Raw genomic sequence first — 21,934 nt, forward strand, 5'->3', positions numbered from 1 at the left:
AAGTTACACATTCACGGGCTTACCGTACCAACGGTCAACAACGAATTCGACCCGGTACGAGAGTTCAACTTCAACAGCAACAAAATTTGCGCGAAATAAAATCGAAGTGTGACCACGTTGTATTCCAGTTAGCGTTGTGATGGTGAACACAGTTCTGCAGGTAGTGCATATGAAAGCAAGTAAATGATGCTACTGCAGTTTCTTTCAGTCATTTCCGCCTACGATAGTTAACGTATAGTTAACCGATTCCGGTGACTGGCCACGGGCCAACTAGTTGGCCTACGAAACAGCATGAAACAGATCTAACTACAGGGACCTTTTACCAGCGGACGGAATCGAGTGTAGTGATGTCGTATGCAGAAGTTGCGTTTGGCTCTCGGTTTGTACACTGCCGTGGAAAGGCAGGTAAGTTCAGTGGTAGCCTTACGTCACTATTATATATTCCCTATTTGACATTCTAATTAGGAAGGTGATCGATAAGGCAGTGGAGATCGTTAAAATAACTGTAGGGTACTACTTTTGGCCTTTGAGTACATGCTTTGTGACATATACTCAGAAAGACTCGCAATCAGTCTTGTTCACGTGGTTCCGCTTCTTCTTCCGCAGAAAAGGGTCATTACGGACATTAGCCTTGAAAGTCCTGAGAGTGTCTGTGGTTTGAGTAGACTAGACAGCGCTTGCGTCACAAACAGCAGCCTTAGGAAGCAGAACTGTACACTCTGCCACTGTCGGCAAGGTGTGCTTTACTAATTCTTAAACGACTGCTCGTACTCTACAGTGAGATGAATTGTTTCTCCCGAAACTTCTTAGCGTTGGCTGAAGCAGATCGGGACTTCGTTGTGTCGTGTGACGTATCTGTGGGGGGATAACATATCCAGATCTTGAAGGTGATCATGGTCTCGTTAAATGGTTAACTTTTTTCTTTAATCTCTGAACGTTAAATTTAGGTGAAAAATTACGGTTCTTGACAATTTGTACCAATCAGCGTGTGGTCCTAGGAATATTTATCCTCATTTATGACTCACTCAATAAATCAGTTTAAGTTTATTTTAGGATTTAGTAGAGCAGTAATATTAGCTACTTTTTTAATGATAGGCATTGAGATGCAGGAGAGTTTTAACCTCTGAAAGCTGGTTAGTAAACAATGTCAATCTCGCGCATTATAAAGGACATAAGAAACATACTACTATAATCTCTAGAACAAAGTCGTGCTATGCTAAGGATAATCTGTTATTGAATAAAGTCTCACGACCGATGCCTAAGACGCCGCTCAGTTTCCGAGATTGTTAGGCAGGTTTCTGTTACTCTTAAACTAATGATGGACTGTTTCCATAATTGTCGAAGATCCTCGCTACACAAATATTACAACTTTAAAGAAGAATTGTAGAGGCAAAGTGATTACACGATACACATGCAGACCGTATAAATTATTCTCATTCACCATTGTAACTTACTGTTGAGAAACTCAGATTATGAGTTATAGGGTGTGTGGCCGCAAAAGAAAAAAGGAAATGAGATAGATAACTGAAAAGTAGAAATTAGCCAAGTTTAAGATTATGACAGTCCCTTGGAAATAACAAGAAAAACAGGATATACTTTAAGTAACTGATGAAGTATGATGGCTCAGTAACACTCCTGTTTTGTATCCTCTTTGTTCCCTCCAAACAACAATAAATTTAGTGCACTATTTATTCTCCGCAACGGTGACATCACTGCAGCCCGTGTCGTGAACTAACCGATACAGGATCGGGATTACAAATACCTAGGCAAGTTATTTTCTTTAAAGAGTTTTGTAATACAGTTTAAAATAGGGCTCATGATCAAAAAGTATACTCATACACCGTATCTGAGACTTCAGTGCGCACAAGTTCTTAGTTATTAGCCTTGTAGCTTATCTGTTGTACGTTTTGCTATTAACTATTCCGTATGAAATTCCTTTCTGCTATGTATTAACCTGTGAAGTTGCGAACGGACACTATTTTCCATACTATACAACAATACTCTAGTAACGAAACTGCAGTCGTAAATTGTTGTTAGCTTACATGCATCACGCGAATCATCTGCATTTTCCAACGTCAGTAATGGATAATCTAATCACCCACCTACGCTGTAATTACTGTATTTCTGCTGCTGGATGCCGCTCCTATCTCCGCAATCGGCAGTTACGCTAAGGAAGGAAGGACTCATGCGCCATCGATCTGTGAATCGTGTGAACTTTTTACAGTGTCTATTCGTTGTTTAACTGTTGTGTGTGTGTATGCATGAGTGTGTGTGTGTGTGTGTGTGTGTGTGTGTGTGTGTGTGTGTTTCAGCGACCAAGATGTGAGATGAGATCAGCGATTGCCTAGACAAGAGTGGAAAGCCGTCTAGGCAATAGACTCTCAGCACTTTGATAAGACCAAAGGTTGTTACACGAGCACGTGGAGATTTAATATGGACTAGATCACCTTAATGTCTCGCCAATTATGATAATGCATATTAAGCTATTCGAGCTGATCAAAACAGAACAGCTGTGTATGAGTATCTTCTCTATGATAAGGTTACAGACTGGTGCAGGGATCGTAGAATATCAGTCACTCAGTCATTGTGATGAATGCAGGTGGAGTAATGTATTCCTAGAATTACGCCTAGGGAATTACTCTGGATGTTTTAATAGAAGCACTACGTGTGGTGACGCATGCGTTAAGACACCCGATTCGCATCCGGAAGGAGCGGAGTTCAAATCTTTTTCAAATCATTCTTTTCTGTTGATTTTTTTAAATCGTTTCAACTTATTGCAGACACATTTAGTACAAGGTGGACTGACGTGACGCAGTAATACTCAGTTTCTTTTCTATAATAGAAATGACTGAGAAATTCAAAATAATTATTCGGTTGCTGGTTCTATTATTAATGAAGATGAATTCGGGTAGACAGACACTTCATATTAATAGTATATTGTTGTTAGATGGTAACAATGGAAAAAATGTGGCCCAGTGCATATTTTAGCCAAGTGATAGAGGATGTAGGACCACTGTGCAAGGGTTTTACAAAGTAAGATCATGGTGTGATAGTGGGTGGAGCAGAAAACAGTACTGATACGGATCAAGGCTACAATACTGAGTGTCACCTAGCAATAACAGCATCTACAATGAACCGTACAAATGTTGACTTGGATCGTGCTTTCATGCTGTGAATTCGCCGCCAATTGAACAGCTCTGTCAGGAAGGTCAATATGGAGTTTGATTAGCTGCTTCGGGAGGCTACTTTGTCAGGTATTGGTTTGGTTCCTGTTGATGCTACTGGGGTGGGACTTCATAAGGCGTGTCCTGCATCTCAGTAGGAAATTGAAGCGTAAATTGGCTGGGATAATAGCAAAATCTTTAAGCGTGTGTGTGTGTGTGTGGGGGGGGGGGGGGGGGGGGGGTCGCACCGAAACTCGTGGTACGTCTTTTTTACGCTAGGATCAGTGCCCAATGATTCAACTTTGAATATAAGTTTAATGAGAAGCTTAGATAGCCAGGTACTAGAGATGTTAAAATATCACAAGACTCTCATAAAAGTACAGTGAAAAATGGTATTAGCATATTGCATCAGAATATCAAGCGCTTAATAATTAAAGTAGCTGAGCTTCTTGTTTGCTTAGAAGATTTAGAAACTGAGAGTGGAATAGATGTACTATGCCTGACTGAACATCAAATAGTCCCGATTCGAAAAGTTTTTAAAATGTCTAGAAGTATGTTCATTATGTCTGAGATTAGCACCACTGATAGTAAAATTAAAACAATTTGGAATATTGTTAAAAGGGAAACAGGGCAACTGAGAGCGCAGTAAGACTGTATTTCTGTCAAACTCAATAAAAAGTTTTTTTTTAAATTTAAGTAGTGTAGAGAAAACAGGATCCAGTTGTATATTAGAAAATACAAGGCTGTACATGGAAGAGGCAATACCTATGCAATTTGATAAAAATGAAATTCAACCCACTTCTCCTACTAAAATTAGGAAAATAATAAATTCAGTCAAAAGTAAAAGATCGCATGGAATTGATGGCATTTCCAACATAGTACTAAAAGCTTGTTCCCAACAAACAAGTAAGATTCGCAGCCACATACAAAGTATGTAATAGCCCACTGAAAGAGAGCATTTCTCCAGAAAGATTGAAATATGCTATTGTTAAATCATTACATAAAAAGGGGGATAGGTCTTACGCTAACAACTGCCGGCCAGTCCCACTTCTGAAAGTTTTATCCAAAATTTCTGAAATATTATGTATTCAAGAGTTGTTTCATATACTTGTAAAAATGAAGTACTAACAAAATGTCAATTTGGTTTTCAGAAAGGCTTTTCAACAGAAAATGCTATATATGATTTCACAGATCAAATATTAAATGCTCTGAATAACCAAACATCACCCACTGTGATTTTTTGTGATCTCTATAAGACTTTTGACTGTGTGAATCATGAAATTCATCTAGATAAATTTAAGTATTGTGGCATGAGTGGGACAGTACACAAATGGTTTAATTTATGTTTAACTGGAAGAATATAGGTTGAAATTAAAAGTGTAGATAGTCTGCCAAAAGCAGCAGAGGCCTCTAACTGGGAAGTTATCAAGACCAGTGTCCCACAGAATTCGGCCTTGGGTCCCTTATTGTTCTTAACATATATCTGTGACTTGCCACTCTACATTCATGAAGATGCAGAGCCAATTCCTCTTGATGATGACAGAAGTATAGTAATTACAGCTAGCAAACAAGAATTAGTGGAGGAAAATGTAAATAATGTCTTTCACAAAACTGTTAAGTGGTTCTCTGCAAATGGACACTCACTAAATGTTGAGAAAACACAGTATATACAGGGCTGTAATGTAAATGGCATAACACTATTGTTAAATAGAGACTTTGAGCAGAAGTCTGTTGCTAAGGCAGAATATTTGTTGCTAAGGCAGAATATTCAAAACTTCTGGGTGTGTCCATTAATGAGAAATTGAATTGGAAGAAACACATTGATGATCTGCTGAAACATTTGAGTTCCGCTAATTACACTATAAGGGTTATTGCTACTTTTGGTGATAAACACATCAGTAAATTAGCCTACTATACCTGTTTTCATTCACTGCTTCTGTACAAAATCATATTCTGGGGTAATTCATCACCAAGAGAAAAAGTATTCGTTGCACAAAAGAGCGTAATCAGAATAAAATCTGGAGCCTACTCAAGATCACCTCTTAGGCATTTATTTAGGGAACTAAGGATATTCACAGTACCTTCACAATACATACATTCACTTACGTAATTTGTTATTAATAAACCACCCCAATTCAAAAACAATACCAAAGTGCATAGCTACAACACTAGAAGAAAGGATCATCTTCACTATTCTGGGTTAAATCTGATTTTGGCACAGAAAGGGGTGAATTATGCTGCCACAGTGGTCATTTACCAAATAACATTAAAAGTCTGACAGGTAGCCAACCAGCACCTAAAAACAAATTAAAAGAATTTCCGAATGATAACTCCTTCAACTCAATACATGAATTTTTAGACATGAAGTGGTAATTGTAAAAAAAAAATCATTACATCGCGTAAAAAAAACCTTACGCCCACATCATTACGAAATGTCATATTCATGATAAATTGAACGAGTATTAATGTAATGTGTTGTTCGTAATGCCAGTAGTGAAGTATATCACATCCCTTTCTATCTTCTATTAATGAGATTAGCTGTCAGCGGGATTCAAACCTTTAATCAGACAGCCAGATATAGATTTTCCTTGGTTTTCCTAAATCAATTAACGCAAGTGTCAGAATAATTCTCTTCAAAAGGACCTGTGTGCGATCTGGGGTTGTGCTACATCTCTAAGGGCCTTTCTTCTTTTTTGTCCCGTCTGATACTCTGATTGATACAGTTCTCCGAAGGTTAAACGGCTGCCTGAGCTGCATTTCCAGTGCAGGGTCGCAGCCGACATTTTCCCACACCGTTAGTGGGGCCAACTGCCCGCCGTGCACCTGTGGCGTTACGAGTAACCAATCAAGGGCACGTAACAAGAAACTGGAGCGTATGATGTAATTCCTCGAAAGAAGGGCATTTGCTAGATCGTTGTTACCTTACTCCGCGTCACCACACCTGTAATCCAATTCTTTCCGAAGGATACTAACCTAGAACCGGGCTTGACTCACACAGAAACGTGATATGGACGCTGCGAGGTATGAGAGACGCTAATGGCCGACCTGCATCCGTCAAGGCCCAATACTGATTCAGTTGCCATCACGTTGTCGGTGAATGGAGTGGGGGGGGGGGGGGGGGGGAGGGGGAGCGAGGCCCCAAATACAACTTAATACCGCCGCTCTGGCTTCCCGAACCAGTGGAATTGTCAAAAAAGGAAATACACGTTTGCTACGCCACACAACTGCGTACTCATTTTCAACCACCGAAATCAAGAGGACCTATTTCTTGTTTGGAATTTTTACAAATTTTATCAGCGGAGGCAACACAGACCTAAGATATTGCAGGAAAATCTGGGACCGAAGTCTCTCTGCCCTTTTTCCTTTCGTTTCCATATGGCGACGCGTGACCTTGAGTAACTACGCCCTTTAGAATCCCAGTGACCAAAAAATACGCTTGAAATATATAAAGAAACAAAAATTCGTACAATCCTGCTGTAATAGATAAACTAATCTGTACAATAAAGTTAAACCAAAAAATTACTGAGCAGCTACCTGAAAACAGGAAAACAACATTTGTGGTTTCCCAGGGAAGATCTCTTACCAAATTTCCAGCCTCTTTCAGACGTATGACATAATAATAAGCTTCTTCGTCAACAATAAAATACAAAATTAAGTTATCACAGTACGCAAATTGTTAGGCAGGATTATCAGAAATCAGAGACACACAAACTCATTTACAACTCAAGTCCACCTTCTATATAGGATTACATGGCAGAAGCCTTACAACATGATTCAAAGAGCACGGTAATGCACTCCGTCTTAAGAACCTGATTAAATCCTGTTTTGTTACACGACTTGTCCAACACAGCAATTCTGAAAACAAGTATAAAGGAGAACATTCAGGTATTTCATGTTGCTAACGCGGAACAGGTAATCATTCAGCCTCTTCCCCTCGCAAACCTTTTCTCCGTCCCGTTACTTCTTGATTGTACTAATATCTTCATTACGGGCGAGTAACCTATCAAAGGATAATTCTTGTGATAGCTACTTAAATAACCTTAAAATTCACATACTGTTCTAAAACAACCAATGACAGAAATAGCTACGCTCTTAATGCAAAAATTGTTGTAACAATAAACTGAATATACGTTCTCGATAAGGAAATTAAAAAAAATGGTTCAAATGGCTCTGAGCACTATGCGACTTAACTTCTGAGATCATCTGTCGCCTAGAACTTAGAACTAATTAAACCTAACTAACCTAAGGACATCACACACATCCATGCCCGAAGCAGGATTCGAACCTGCGACAGTAGCGGTCGCTCGGTGCCAGACTGTAGCGCCTAGAACCGCACGGCCACGCCGGCCGGCGATAAGGAAATAATTCAAGGTTATATTAATATAAGACTAGAAACGAAGCAGTATCTCACTTAAAGTTTTGGCCAGTAAGTTTAATGTATGTATAAAACGGTTGCAATGTTTTTGAATATGTGGTAGTTGTATTTTTAATATTTATGTCAATACCAGTCTAGTTCAATATATTTTCTCATATAATGTACACAAAAACTAAAGAACTGATTCTAAGAGAAACGTACTGTATCTTTGATCGGATATATTTGCAGTGTAGATGAGTTGTACCGCACATGTTGGCGGATTTCTGGTGACATTCAGTATTTTTAGTGAACACGAGTGTTGCTTAATCCTAAGGCCCGCAGACAATGACACTGGAAGCAGCTAAGTGCCTATAGCACCATTACCACCCCCACTGCAGCAGTATGTAAAGAAATTCGTTTTTGGCCATAACTTGCCATATAACTAATACCCAAGGCTATTCATGAAATCGTTTTCTGTCTTCTTGTCACAGAACCAGTACCCAGCATCGTACTAACAACGGAAATACGTAATTTCTGCATACCCCATCTGAATAAAAGCCTAAAAGGTGTCAAAAACTAGTTAATGCAAATGAAAAAAAGTATTCACGAGTGACTGGTTGCAGTTAGTTATTTGCATTTATGTTCAAAGAAATTTGTGAGGTGCAACGTCAGTACACTACTGGCCAATAAAATTGCTACACCAAGAAGAAATGCAGATGATAAACGAGTATTCGTTGGACAAATATATTACACTAGAACTGACAGGTGATTACATTTTCATGCAATTTGGGTGCATAGATCCTGAGAAATTAGTACCGAGAAAAACCACCAATGGTCGTAATAAAGGCCTTGATACGCCTGGGCATTGAGTCAAACAAAGCTTGAATGGCGTGTACAGGTACAGCTGCCCATGCAGCTTCAACACGATACCACAGTTCATCAAGAGTAGTGACCGACGTATTGTGAGGAGCCAGTTGCTCGGACACCATTGAGCAGACGTTTTCAGTTGGTGAGAGATCTGGAGAATGTGCTGGCCAGGGCAGCAGTCGAACATTTTCTGTATCCAGAAAGGCCCGTACAGGACCTCCAACATGCGGTCGTGCATTATCCTGCTGAAATGTAGGGTTTCGCAGGGATCGAATGAAGGGTAGAGCCACGCGTCGTAACACATCTGAAATGTAACGTCCACTGTTGAAAGTGCCGTCAATGCGAACAAGAGGTGACCGAGACGTGTAACCAGTGGCATCCCATACCATCACGCCAGTATGGCGATGACGAACACACGCTTGGAATGTGCGTTCACCGCGATGACGCCAAACACGGATGCGACCATCATGATGCTGTAAACAGACCTGGATTCCTCCGAAAAAATGACGTTTAGCCATTCGTGCACCCAGGTTCGTCGTTGAGTACACCATCGCAGGCGCTCCTGTCTGTGATGCAGCGGGTTAGGGTAACCGCAGCCATGATCTCCTAGCTGATAGTCCATGCTGCTGCAAACGTCGTCGAACTGTTCGTGCAGATGGCTGTTGTCTTGCAAACGTCCCCTTCTGTTGACTCATGGATCGAGACGTGGTTGCACGATCCGTTACAGCCATGTGGATAAGATGCCTGTCATCTCGACTGCTAGTGATACGAGGCCGTTGAGATCCAGCACGGCGTTCCGTATTGCCCTCCTGAACCCACCGATTCCATATTCTGCTAACAGTCATTGGATCTCGACCAACGCGAGCAGCAATGTCGCGATACGATAAACCGCAATCGCGATAGGCTACAATCCGATCTTTATCAAAGTCGTAAACCTGATGGTACGCATTTCTCCTCCTTACACGAGGCATCACAACGCATCACCAGGCAACGACGGTCAACTGCTGTTTGTGTATGAGAAATCGGTTGGAAACTTTCCTCGTGTCAGTACGTTGTAGGTGTCGCCACTGGCGCCAACCTTGTGTGAATGCTCTGAAAAGCTAATCATTTGCATATCACAGCATCTTCTTCCTGTCGGTTAAATTTCGCATCTGTAGCACGTCATCTTCGTGGTGTAGCAGTTTTAATGGCCAGTAGTGTACTTTATGCTGCCACAGTGTTCGATAGTAACAACTGCCGTGCCACTGGATATCTGTGCTAATTAAGATATTAGGTGCGGAGTTATATTTCAGCCGTGGAAACAGCTTTTGCGTTATCCTCTGGAAAACTAATTTCTTCTTCTTCTTTACTTCAAGGAACAAGTTTATAGCTTGTTCCGTCTTCCAACAATTCACCTTTTCCTTGGTCTGTCTGTACCACTATTTTCTTGAGGCCTATAGTCGATTAGATGTCTAACTATTCTTTCTCCTCTAGTTTTTTTTCAATATGCTTATTCCATTTTGGTATTCTATTTTGGTATCCTATTCTTTCATTCATGCAAAATATATTTAATTCTTTCCTTATATCAGAATTCTTTATTTGATCTCTCAGAGTACACCCTTTTACTGTTCTTAAAAGTTTCATTTCAGGTAACTATACCCTTCTATGGCACACATCCGCTCTTGCTCTGCGTTTCTGTGCTGTGGAGTACGCCGCGCCAGTCTGAAGGAACTCTGCACTTGCTAGCCGAGTAAATGTTGCTCTTAATGAGACAGGCCGCATAGTCACAGGGTGCCTAAGACCAACCCCCGTCAATAACATCTTTTCACTCATGGGAGCAGCAACTCCAGATGTAAGAAGACAGGTAGCAGCAGAGAATGAAAATAAAAAAGCAAGAAACACATCCAAGTTAGCCACCTTTTGGAACTCATGCTTATCGATCATGACTGAATACCGGAAAAAAGCACCAATTCCAACTTATGCACGCCGATCTGAGCTGTTGACAATAAAATTTCCTGAAGGATTATGGACAGTAAAAGAAAACTACCATAAGGCTGTCATCTCCCATATCGGACTTGGAAGATCATCAACAGATTGAGAACGGTGTGACCAGATGCAAGACTAATTTGAAGAGGTGGGGTATCAGTGGTGAATTTTGTGCATGTGAAGCAAGTTAGGACACTGAGCAGTTATTGGTTTGCAGTAATATGAGAGACCCCTGTGACATGAAAGAATTGCCGCCTGCAGATGACCGTGTCATTCTAGCTGCTGAACAGTGGACTCATAAAGTACGAAATTCTCTCTACCATTAACACTAGATTTTTATTTTAGACAGTATTGTGTTTTAGTATCTTTTTGGACTAGGATAAATAAATATGAACTTCCTTCGCTATTCTCCAGATTTCACTTCCGTAAAGTGAGTTTAGGTGCTTCCATTACTATGTAGAATTTTGTCTTAGTATCTTTCCCGGTTTTATTGGTTGATATTAATATTCTTCTGACGATAAATCCCCCTAACATGCAGACCAAGGAAGTATTTGTATATACTTCTTTACTTTCCATGCCACTCACTGCCTGATGCCAGCCTTTCAGGTGAAAGCTCTTTCTGAGGCACCTAGCTTGTATAGTGTACGTGGCGGCGATGACTCCGTGTATAATAAAATGATGATCATTATAGAGAAGAGAAAGGGTGATTGTCAGAGGCAGTACATACATTACATGTCTCCAGTTGTGTTAACGAGGACGCCGACCTTAACACCCCCATCCGAAGAGCAGTCCCTCTCCATGACATTTCACGGTGATTTTTGGATCTAATACAGGATTTTGCAGGCCAAGGCTCATGGTCAGAAATCTCTCGCCTTCACCTCTCAATCTGTTTCTGGGCAAATATCGTAGATGAAATTTTTTTCCAATACTAAAATTTGAAGCTGCAACATCCACGCCGAACGCCCCTCACAGACATGCGTTATCGAATTGCTGACAGTGTTGAAGAAATCACTGAAGAATTACTGGACGTCAGATGAAACGTGTGCAGTGTCCTGCTAGCGAAAACAGATATTTTTTTTTAAAAACAATAGTTCTGTCTTTAGTTGCATCACCCCTCCAGTGTGCCACTAGCTGTTCAAATACTTATAGTGTCTACGAAGCGTAAAGGTCACGTGGCATATCATACCCTAACATTAAAAGCCGGGCGTGTGTGCAACAACGATTACGCCGTTCTGCACGTAATGTGTTATCTCGCTGATATCGTTGCAGCAGGCATCTCCCTACAAGCGGTAATATCAGGTGATCTGAAATATGGTTCGTCTTTTTTCTTTAGATCTTATGTTAGACTATCACTTCGTGCACAGCTTTTCTGTTCTCTCTGCAGTTTGTTGTTACCTGCCCCTTAAATTCTTTGCGGCAGTAGGTTCTTTTGTCGCCATCTAACGAACATTATACCATTATTAGTATAATTGTCAAATCTTGTCGAAAAGCCGCGCGGGGTAGCCGTGCGGTCTGTGGCGCCTTGCCACGGTTGGCGCGGCTTCCCCCGTCGGAGGTCCGAGTCCTTCCTCGGGCATGGGTGTGTGTGTTGTCCTTAGCATAAGTTAGATTACGTTTTGTGCAAGTCTAGAGACAAATGACCTCAGCAGTTTGATCTCATAATACAACTTTCCAAATTTCCTTGTTGAAAAGCAGTCGTAGGTTGCAAGCTAAATATGGAGACGCTAACAGAAAACTTTGTAGTATCGAAAAAATCATGCCTTGACGTTATCTACAAATCAGATTCCTGTAATGTCGTCATTTTCCTTAACCAGAGTTATGAGGGTAATTTGAAGTGAGAGAAAATGTCTTGTAGCTGGTGAAAACCAGTTAGAAGATGCTGACTTGAGTACTCTTTCCTCTCGTTGTTATAGACATTTTATATTAGAGAAAACAATAGGTACGCCCCGTGTGCGCTGCAGCTTCCTATGTTACTTCACGTTTCTACTGTTGGAGGCAACATGCGTCTATTACGAAGAAAAACTGAAACACGCTCAGCTACATTTAGCAGCAATAGGTCATATTGACAACAATATCGTGAGGTTAGCAAACTTTCACTTATTCTTTTTACTGGAAAAAGAATGGGAATTCTGGTGTGTTTCACGTAACATATAACCCTTACTAATACTGTAACAGCTTTCACAAGCGAAAGCACTGCGATCTTCCGATAACTCTCAGGGGTGGCTGGGCACTAAGCAAAGTAGATCCCGGGTAGACAAATTTTGACTCTGTTGTTGTTGTTGTTGTTGTGGTCTTCAGTCCTGAGACTGGTTTGATGCAGCTCTCCATGCTACTCTATCCTGTGCAAGCTTCTTCATCTTCCAGTACCTACTGCAACCTACGTCCTTCTGAATCTGCTTAGTGTAGTCATCTCTTGGTCTCCTTCTACGATTTTTACCCTCCACGCTGCCTTCCAATACTAAATTGGTGATCCCTTGATGCCTCAGAACATGTCCTACCAACCGATCCCTTCTTCTGGTCAAGTTGTGCCACAAACTTCTCTTCTCCCCAATCCGATTCAATACTTCCTCATTAGTTATGTGATCTACCCATCTAATCTTCAGGATTCTTCTGTAGGACCACATTTCGAAAGCTTCTATTCTCTTCTTGTCCAAACTATGTATCGTCCATGATTCACTTCCATACATGGCTACACTCCATACAAATACTTTCAGAAATGACTTCCTGACACTTAAATCTATACAGAGATCCTTAAACTTCACAGACTACCACTACTGACTGCTACTTTCCGTACTTGCGTTAAGAGATACGGATAATCATCCTATCTCTTGTAGTGCTTCTGCGTGACATGTTTACTTTTCTGTGCAATGTACTGACTTTTGTTGATAAAATCTTCTTGGGTTGACAGCCGAGTCAATGTGTCGCCGAGAAAGCCTGCATTCTCATACTGACTTTTGTGTCTGTACGACCACACCATTCTGCTGCGTCGATGACAGATTCCGTGAAGGCAGCTCTTCCAAGGACGTTTATACGCGAAGCGTTGTAACAAGAAATCTTGACGGTAACGTCATGTTGCATAACTCATTTCCCACCCATATTAACCACAGAATCTGTCAAACAATGAAGTCTTCTTACATGTTTATTATATTTACGATCCGCTGCATTTCGGAGCTGTGCCTCGTTTCAAGTATTGAAGTCCAGCAATCGGATGTGCTTTTACACACACCCAGGCCCGAGGGAGGACTCGAACCTCAGCCAGGATCAGCCGCACAGTCTATGACTACAACGTCCCAGACCGCTTGGCTAATCCCGCGCGGTGTTTTTGTTCTTACCTCGATTTTACATTACACGGTTTTGCAGGATCATCTGTATGGTATCCTGAACTGATAGCTTGTCATGTGCAACCCAAACGAAGTATATGTGAATTTTCCTAGCGAGTTAACATCTTCCTTGATTTTTCCTTGTGGCAAATTGTTTTGCGTATTTATCTGTTTTATTCAAGTTTAGTTGTGATAGCCCCTTCTTTTTGCGCGTTCTAAGAGTACAACACACACATATTAAACGTACTTTGCATAATTTTGGTTTAACAAAGGCCTTTCACTTCACAAAATGCTGTGTAAACGATGTTGTTGTGTGTCCTAACGCCGTTGGCGTTCATTTGTTCCGGAGTGAGTTTGGCGCCGAATTAGGGCTCTGAGTATTTTAGGTATCTTGTTTTAAAATTTCTGACCCCCTAATACCTCATATCCACCACCCAAGTACATTAGCAAGAGATTTAAAAATACTGAACTCCAGCCATAGCGTATAGCACAAACTAGCGATAAGAAGAAAACTTCCACATACAGAAGGTAATAGCAGAAGGCAGGCAAGTTTTAAATAGAAACACTAGACTCTGCAAACGCACATTATTTTACAACAATGGAGGAACTTTACAGAAAATGCAACATAAACAACTAAAGAAGCTTGCACACAGACACAGGCACACACACACACACACACACACACACACAGAGAGAGAGAGAGAGAGAAAACAAAATTAAAATTTGGTGTCAAACACTTCGAAACAAATGAACGCCAATGGCGTTAGTACACACAACATTGTTTACAGCGCGTTTGGTGAAGCGAAATGACGTTTGTTAAACCAAAATTATACAAGGTACATTTAATGTGGGTGTACAGTGCTCTCAGATAGCGAAAGAAGGCTCTATCACAGCAAAACATGATTAATAAGAAATACATACGCAAAACATTTTGTCACACCAAAACCACGTTTTTGTGTGTTAACTCGCTGATAAAATTCACATATACATCGTTTGGTTTTCAGGTGACAAGCTATCAGTGCAGAACACCATACAGATGATCCTGCAAAACCGTACAATGTAAAATCCAGGTAAGAACAAAAACGAACAACAATTTTCAATAAACAAACCCGACTAATGATGGCACAGAGGGGCAGAAACATGTTTGGATAACAAGAGAAAACAGAATCTTGCATTAATGGCGGAACCTATATGCAACAAGTTTTACTGGAAAGACAGAAAAAATGCAAGAACTGCAAATCCAAAGGATGGGTACTGCAGTCCAGGTTTCCAACATTGCATCTCTTTCAGTGTTTCACCTTAAGACTGAAATTGAACATTTGCCGTCTATGAAAAATTTCTACATTCGTACTCACACTTTAGGGAAGCTGACATGATCTTCTTGTGTTAAGTGCAAATGATTAGATTTTTTACCAATGGAGGTGATAAACACTCAGTAGTAGAATGAGGCCCGCGCGGCTCCCCCCATCGGAAATTCGAGTCCTCCCTCGGGCATGGGTGTGTGTGTGTGTGTTGTCCATAGCGTAAGTTAAATAAGTTAGATAAAGTAGTGTGTAAGCTTAGGGAATGATAACCTAAGCAGTTTGGTCCCATAAGATCTTACCACAATTTACAAATTTTACAACTAAACTGGTGATTCCGGTAGTATTGGTGAACTTAACCGGAGAATAAGTTTTGACAATGGCAGGAATAGTTACAGAATTTGTGATGACAAGATTGATTGTTAGGAGGAAGGGGTAGAAATGGGGACATCACGAAAATTATAAGAAAGAATATGACAATTCCAAATTTATATAAAAATTTCGTATTACTACTTTTCGATCTCATGCTTGAGAAACAGGAGCGTAAGAATGAGATGTGAAATTGTTTCATCACATAAAACTTTCTGCTTGTACTAGGCCTAATAGGGATTTGATATTAGTGCGAGCCTCAGACCGCGCGGCTATCCCGCGCGGCCCAGTTTAGTTATCCCGCGTTTATTCTCCTGGTAGTCGTTATTACGTATTCATTCAAAGCGTTTTCCGCGTTACTCCGAGAACAAAAGTTAAGCGGCTGCGAAACGAGATTGTACAACTGGCACTTGATAGTGTAGCGACGTCGCAAATTTTTTTGTCAAAATTTCATTTTCATGGATACGTCGAGAAGAGTAATATGTAGTCTTTCTTACATGTCATACTTCTTAGTCGTTTATTTCCACTCTAGTATTCTGAATCTATGGATTTCGCTAATAATTATAACAACGTTGATCTTTCGCATACCCAATCAACCACATAAACGGGTTCATTCGGCTCAGCTCGTATAGCCACGTCCCCTTGTGTCTGCGGGAAAGTTTTTTATTTTAGATGCGACAGGGATTCCCTTGGCAGAGATATCACGTACTTTATACAAGCATTCAAAAACTTATGATTCGTTCAGAAATCAGCTTAGACTGTGTTCAAAGTGTTCAAAAGCCAATAGGGTTGCGTTTCAAAATCATGTGAATAATCGATAGACCAACGTGCGCTGGATGCTAGGCTCTTTGTGAAACATATAAATTTGGTGGCCCCTGAAATTGCTGCCAGGTGCAGATACTCCGGTTTGCCCCCAGTCTCTAGATCCTCGGGCTGACAGCTCCCCACGTCACGACACTGCTGTCAGGAAGTGGTCGAAACAATGCATTAATTTCCTTTACATACTACGTTTAAACGAAGTTAACCAGTCGTGTGAGTTTTTAGCGCTGAAGTTCAGAAACAAGAAGCTCCGTTCTCTCACCATCTGTCGTGCTCATTGTTTTAGCCAACCAGGTGTTCTACACGTACATCGAACGTTTTCTCTTCTCCAACTCTATATATTATTGGTTTTATCCGATGGTAGTCACTCTTATTATGTCTTAACAGAGTCAGACATATGGTAATTAACTTGACACCTACCTGACGGCTACGGGTTCCATGTTCTCAAACATAAAAGTGCGGAATGGTTTCCCATTTCACAACACTTCAGAGATTTTAGTCTTTGTACTGCTTGAGGTCTAACGTTTTCCAGAATACCGGTTTCCTGCTGAGGGCAGAGCGCCGTGATACTGTAATCCCTAACTGTGTGCTCGTGGCACTTCTCTCCGACGCCAGCAGACTCCCCACGTTAAAATATGATACAATGACCTTCCATCGTTTAGGGCACACCACAGACGTTGCTTCTTTGGTGTAGTTTAGCCCACACGACGTATACTGTTCCGAACTTCTACCTGCGCCCCTCCTTCCCTAGGCGTTTGTCCCCGGAAAAGACCTATGGTTCCTCTTAATGACCGAACATTCGCAGCCGGATTCTGTTCAACCTGTACTCAGTGATATTCCCAACTACATTTAGACAGACCTCCAGAAGAAGAATTTAATATGGAGATGTAGTAACTGAATGTGGCAATCACTGAAATTAATTTTAATCATACTTGTCCTTTTGTTTCTAACTTGGAGTTTAATGTAGATTGGCTGGAGTTATTACTTTTCTGGGATTTAATTGTGGTGTGTGACCGTTTTGACAAAAACGGTCACATGACGAAGTCGAAGCTATGTCATCCAATGGGATCCAAAAATTAGGCCCCTAAATAAGCTACTACTTGAAAATTACGAGCTTAATTAGTCTTGGTGTTTTGTATCCCGAGATCGTGATCTGAAAACTAGTCATCGCAGCTAGTGTCCTAACATCTAAGCGTACTATAGTCTTGTGTGGCCGATCATTAGTTTCTAGTTGCTTAATGAATAAACACGGACGGCCGAGCGTGATTAGCCAAGCGGTCGAGGCACTGCAGTCATGGACTGTGCGGCTATTCCGGCGGAGGCTCGGAGGTTCGAGTCCTCCCTCGGGCATGGATGAGTGTGTTTGTCCTTAGGATAATTTAGGTTAAGTAGTGTGTAAGCTTAGGGACTGATGACCTTAGCAGTTAAGTCCCATAAGATTTCACACACGTTTGAACATTTTGAGCAATAAACACGGACAGCTGGCTCTGAACATTGAAATACTTGGACGAACATTCAGGGGGCACCGATATCGGGCCAAGAAAGAGAACTGGCGATGGAATTCATTTGGGAAGGTGACTCAAAGATTTAAAAATATTAATGATTACGACAGGATGCAACATAATTATTAAAAGAGAAAACTGTTTATTAGAAAAAGACTTCCCCCGGCCCCATACACCCATGACATTGCTGGACCCACGAAAACAATGATGCAGGATGGTATGAGATTCGTCAATAAGAGATGTCCACTTCTCAACAAATCAACAGATATTTTGCAAAATGGCTCTGAGCTCTAAGGGACTTAACATCTGAGGTCATCAGTCCCCTAGAACTTAGAACTACTTAAACTTAACTAACCTAAGCACATCACATACATCCATGCCCGAGGCAGGATTCGAACCTGCGACCGTAGCAGTTGCGCGGTTCCGGAATGGAGCGCCTAGAACCGCTCGGCCACCTCGGCCGGCAGATATTTTTCAGTTAAAATGGACGATGACTGCACGTTGCTGATGGAGGAACGTAATACCCACAACTCAATTACGATTGTTGTGTTCCGCAGAGGTATGCGGAGCGGATCCATGTGAATAACTGGTGAAAAGAGTTCCCTCACGGAAACAATCAGTATCTCAGTACGGTTGCAGGATCTACGCTCGTTAATGTATGCTCCTGCGAGTTTCTCTACGTATCAGCGAATCAAATATACGGCTAAAGCATGCTACTTGTGGGACAATGCGCAGAAAAAGCAGGAAGCACGTGCAAATACGTGGAAGTATGTCTCAGTTTCGTCAGACGTCACCTTATCTGGAGTGAAGACAGTCCTGCGTTCCTCGAAGGTGGAGAGATAAACGGAATGAGACTAATACCAAATAGCAAAGCAGGAGAAACCTTTAAGGAATTATATCTGCTTCTTTCGATTCAGCTCTTGAGAAACCTGTCAGAAGGTCGGTGTCTGAACTCAAATATAGACAAGTAACGCTAGTGTAAGTGCGTTATAATAATGGTAAAATATATAGCTTACAACGACACCTCATTAACCAACGTTATGTTAATCTCTTTATTCCAATTAGACCATTAGAATCAACCAATTTAACGACAAACTCTAAAAAAAAAAAAAAAAGATCGTAAGCAATTGGACGAAATGTATTTCGTCCTGATAAGTATAACGACTCGGCAAAGTAGATTACGAATGTTAATTTCATCTGAGGAAACCAGTATACCGATAAACTACGAATAGGTCAACACAGCCATGAGAACAGGCACTGTCTCATTGCTAAAGAGAGCAAGAACAGACCAAGGAAAGAGGTGAAGGTTTAAAAATCTTCTTACCCAACTTCTATGATATTGGAGACCGTTACAACGCTTTGATTAACAGAAAGAATGGATTTAGTACTAGACTGCCCTAGGGACGAATGGGAATCTGTAGAGCGTGTGAGAGGCGTTATCCGGGAAACTGCGGGACATTTCGCTGTGATCGTCTCACCCAGGCAGTACCGCCACTGAGCGATGGCGGAAAGGGTCAGTGGAGGTTCCTGTTTAGCCAATAGTTGGGTTTAACAGCATAGTTTCTACGCAGTGTGGTCAATGGTTAAAACACTGGTCTCACATTCGTGAGGACTGGGCCTCACTTTCTCGTCCGGCCATCCAGATTTAGGTTTTCATTGGCCCCTCTAAGCCACTGAAGAGAAAAGGTTGAATAGCTTCTTTGAAAGGGTACGGCCAGTTGCCTTCCCTGTCCGTCCTCAGTTAGAGCCTGTTTTCGATGTCTAACACCTCGTCAGTGGCGAGACGTTGAACTCCCTTTTTCTTCTTCTACCCGAGACTCTACGTTGAATGTGGCTCCATTACAGAATATTGCGTCATATTTCAGGGTGTGCCAAGCATGCCCTTTTGAACTGGATGTGGCCGTAAAGTTGATTACGCGACTCACTGAAGGTAATAATTATGTAAATTCCCTGCCTCACATTGGGGAAGAACACTATTGCTTGCCGGCCGCTGTGACCCAGCGGCTCTAGGCGCTTCAGTCCCTAACCACCATTGCTGCTACGGTTGCAGGTCCGAATCCTGCCTCGGGCATGGATGTGTGTGATGCCCTTAGGTTAGTAAGGTTTAAATAGTTCTAAGTCTAGGGGACTGATGACCTCAGATGTTAAGTCCCATAGTGCTTAGAGCCATTTGAACCATTTGAACACTATTGTTTCCTCAGCAATTAACGCAATATTAGTCGATCATAACGTTATTGCACCTGGGAGTATGGTGGGCAGGTAGCCTCGTGTGTTTACGGGTGCGCTTGAAGCCGATCAGAATGTGCTCTCCCGTTTTTGAAAAGAAAATTTATTCGTAAATCTGTTCAGACTTCCACAGTGTGTACGGGGAAAAGCGGATATGCCTTTTGTTTACTGAAATGTCACCGCGCGGTCCCTATAACAGCCACGGGAGGTCAACTACAACAATATAATGGTTAGGTAGTAGTGATTATAATAGCTATGCCGGGATAAAAAAGCATAAGCTACGATTAACAGCTGGCTTATTTTAGTTTTATACACGCGAGTTAAATTATAAATGCCCAAAATTAAGTTTGATAATAGCTTGTAAGCATGTTCATTCTCATAGAGAAGCAAGAGAGGCATCTACACACTCAGGAATACACTAGTTGTCTAAAGATCCATGGATACCCACTGCTGACCCACTCCTGTTCGTTTCAGAGATATTTAACTAGAACTTTCAAGGGCTTAAGGACTTTCTTTTTAGAGTCAGTACGCTGCTTGATTAGCGTTCTGATACAGTGATGGTGGAATTTGTTTGGTAAGTGCTTGAAGACAAAAGACAACACAGTATAAATACAAAACCTGGTAAATGAGATAAACCCAATTAAATGTATAATTGTATCCTTCATTATATGAGGTGTACGTAGGATCTCAGCTAGTGTTGTGCACGAAATTTGGAATTAAAAAGGGGAATCCATTATAGCTCTAAAAACTAAAACAGTAATAAATAGCAGGAGGTAACTGCTTTTTGAACTAGACACGCTTTAAAGATTAATTCTAAAAGCTGTCATTGAGACAAACTTAAATTAATATAACCAGCTGCAACAAAATAGAAGCTATAACATAGTTAAATATAATGATGACAAAGAATTATGAATCGAATTAAAATTGAAATGTATCCCTATTTGTAGATATGAAATTTCGAAGTCATTCTTCGCAAATGTACTTAGAAGATAACCTCTAAAACGAACTGACATAACGAACCTTCATGAGGAGCTATCAAAGTTCAATCGAAGATTAGAGTTCACTGATAATGGAATTTGGGCGATGATATCCCGAAATATCGAATAATTAAGTAATGTCCTCTTCTAACAATTTGCAGAAAGTAGCTTTTGTGGAACGTAAGTTCCGACAAATCGTTACATAATAGAATCTACTAGTCGAAGGAATAATATTGTGGCAGAAGTTAAGACAAACACGAAATCTGAAAGCTTCAAAGTTCAAGAAATTCAGTCGAAATTTCAAAACGAAGTAAGTAGAAACTAATGAAGAATTATTGCAAAAGAATAAGACAAAAAATTTAAGGAAGAACGTAATCAATATTTATCTGGAAGCTCGCACTTCAGAAAACAAAATCAAGATTTAGTACTAAGCATACGTTGCTTGCTAGCCAATTGCTTTGAAGAATTTATCTGAGAAGGACTTCAAGGAATGTTACTCTTAGGATAGTTTGTGGAACAAAATATGAACTATCCGTTTCTCAATGCAGAATAAATCCGATTAATAGCTGAAAAACTAGAAAAAAACTTCAAAGTAGCTGAAATTAGTTCTCCCAAACGTAAGAAGGTGTTACCTATACTAATTCTGAAAATATTTGAAAGCGAGAAACGGCAAAAGAATAAAATGCGAATCAATTCACTTACGTCACGAGAAAGCAAGTAATTAAAGGGAAGTCTCTGTCCTCCATTTAACTTACAAAATCCTATTTGCAGAAATGTTACCCATTTTGAGGAAACGGGCCACCAAATGTATAAAGGAAAATCGGGAAGAGCATCAGAGAAGCATATAGTGCGTAGATAAATCTTTACCATTAACTCAATGATTAAACACTAGTTTAAAAAAAGGGCATTGCTTATAGCCAGAGTAAACTCAATTTCTACACTCTATTCATTTAGAGTATCATTTTGATGAGCAAAATCAAATAATTCTTCACAAACACTAAATCTGAGACCATCCATCTCTGGCAGGATACCACTGTGGCATTAGGACATCTCCAGACCAGCACCTGTAG

General features: G+C 40.8%; 1 protein-coding gene across 1 annotated transcript in view; it reads right to left on the minus strand.

Moving 5' to 3' along the window:
* LOC126299147 (uncharacterized) overlaps positions 1–21,934 on the minus strand; it is a 178,028-nt gene that overhangs the window by 36,804 nt on the left and 119,290 nt on the right. The gene's annotated exons all lie outside the window — the stretch shown is intronic.

Source organism: Schistocerca gregaria, chromosome X, assembly GCF_023897955.1.
Source record: "Schistocerca gregaria isolate iqSchGreg1 chromosome X, iqSchGreg1.2, whole genome shotgun sequence".
Taxonomy (NCBI): Eukaryota; Metazoa; Arthropoda; class Insecta; order Orthoptera; family Acrididae; genus Schistocerca; species Schistocerca gregaria.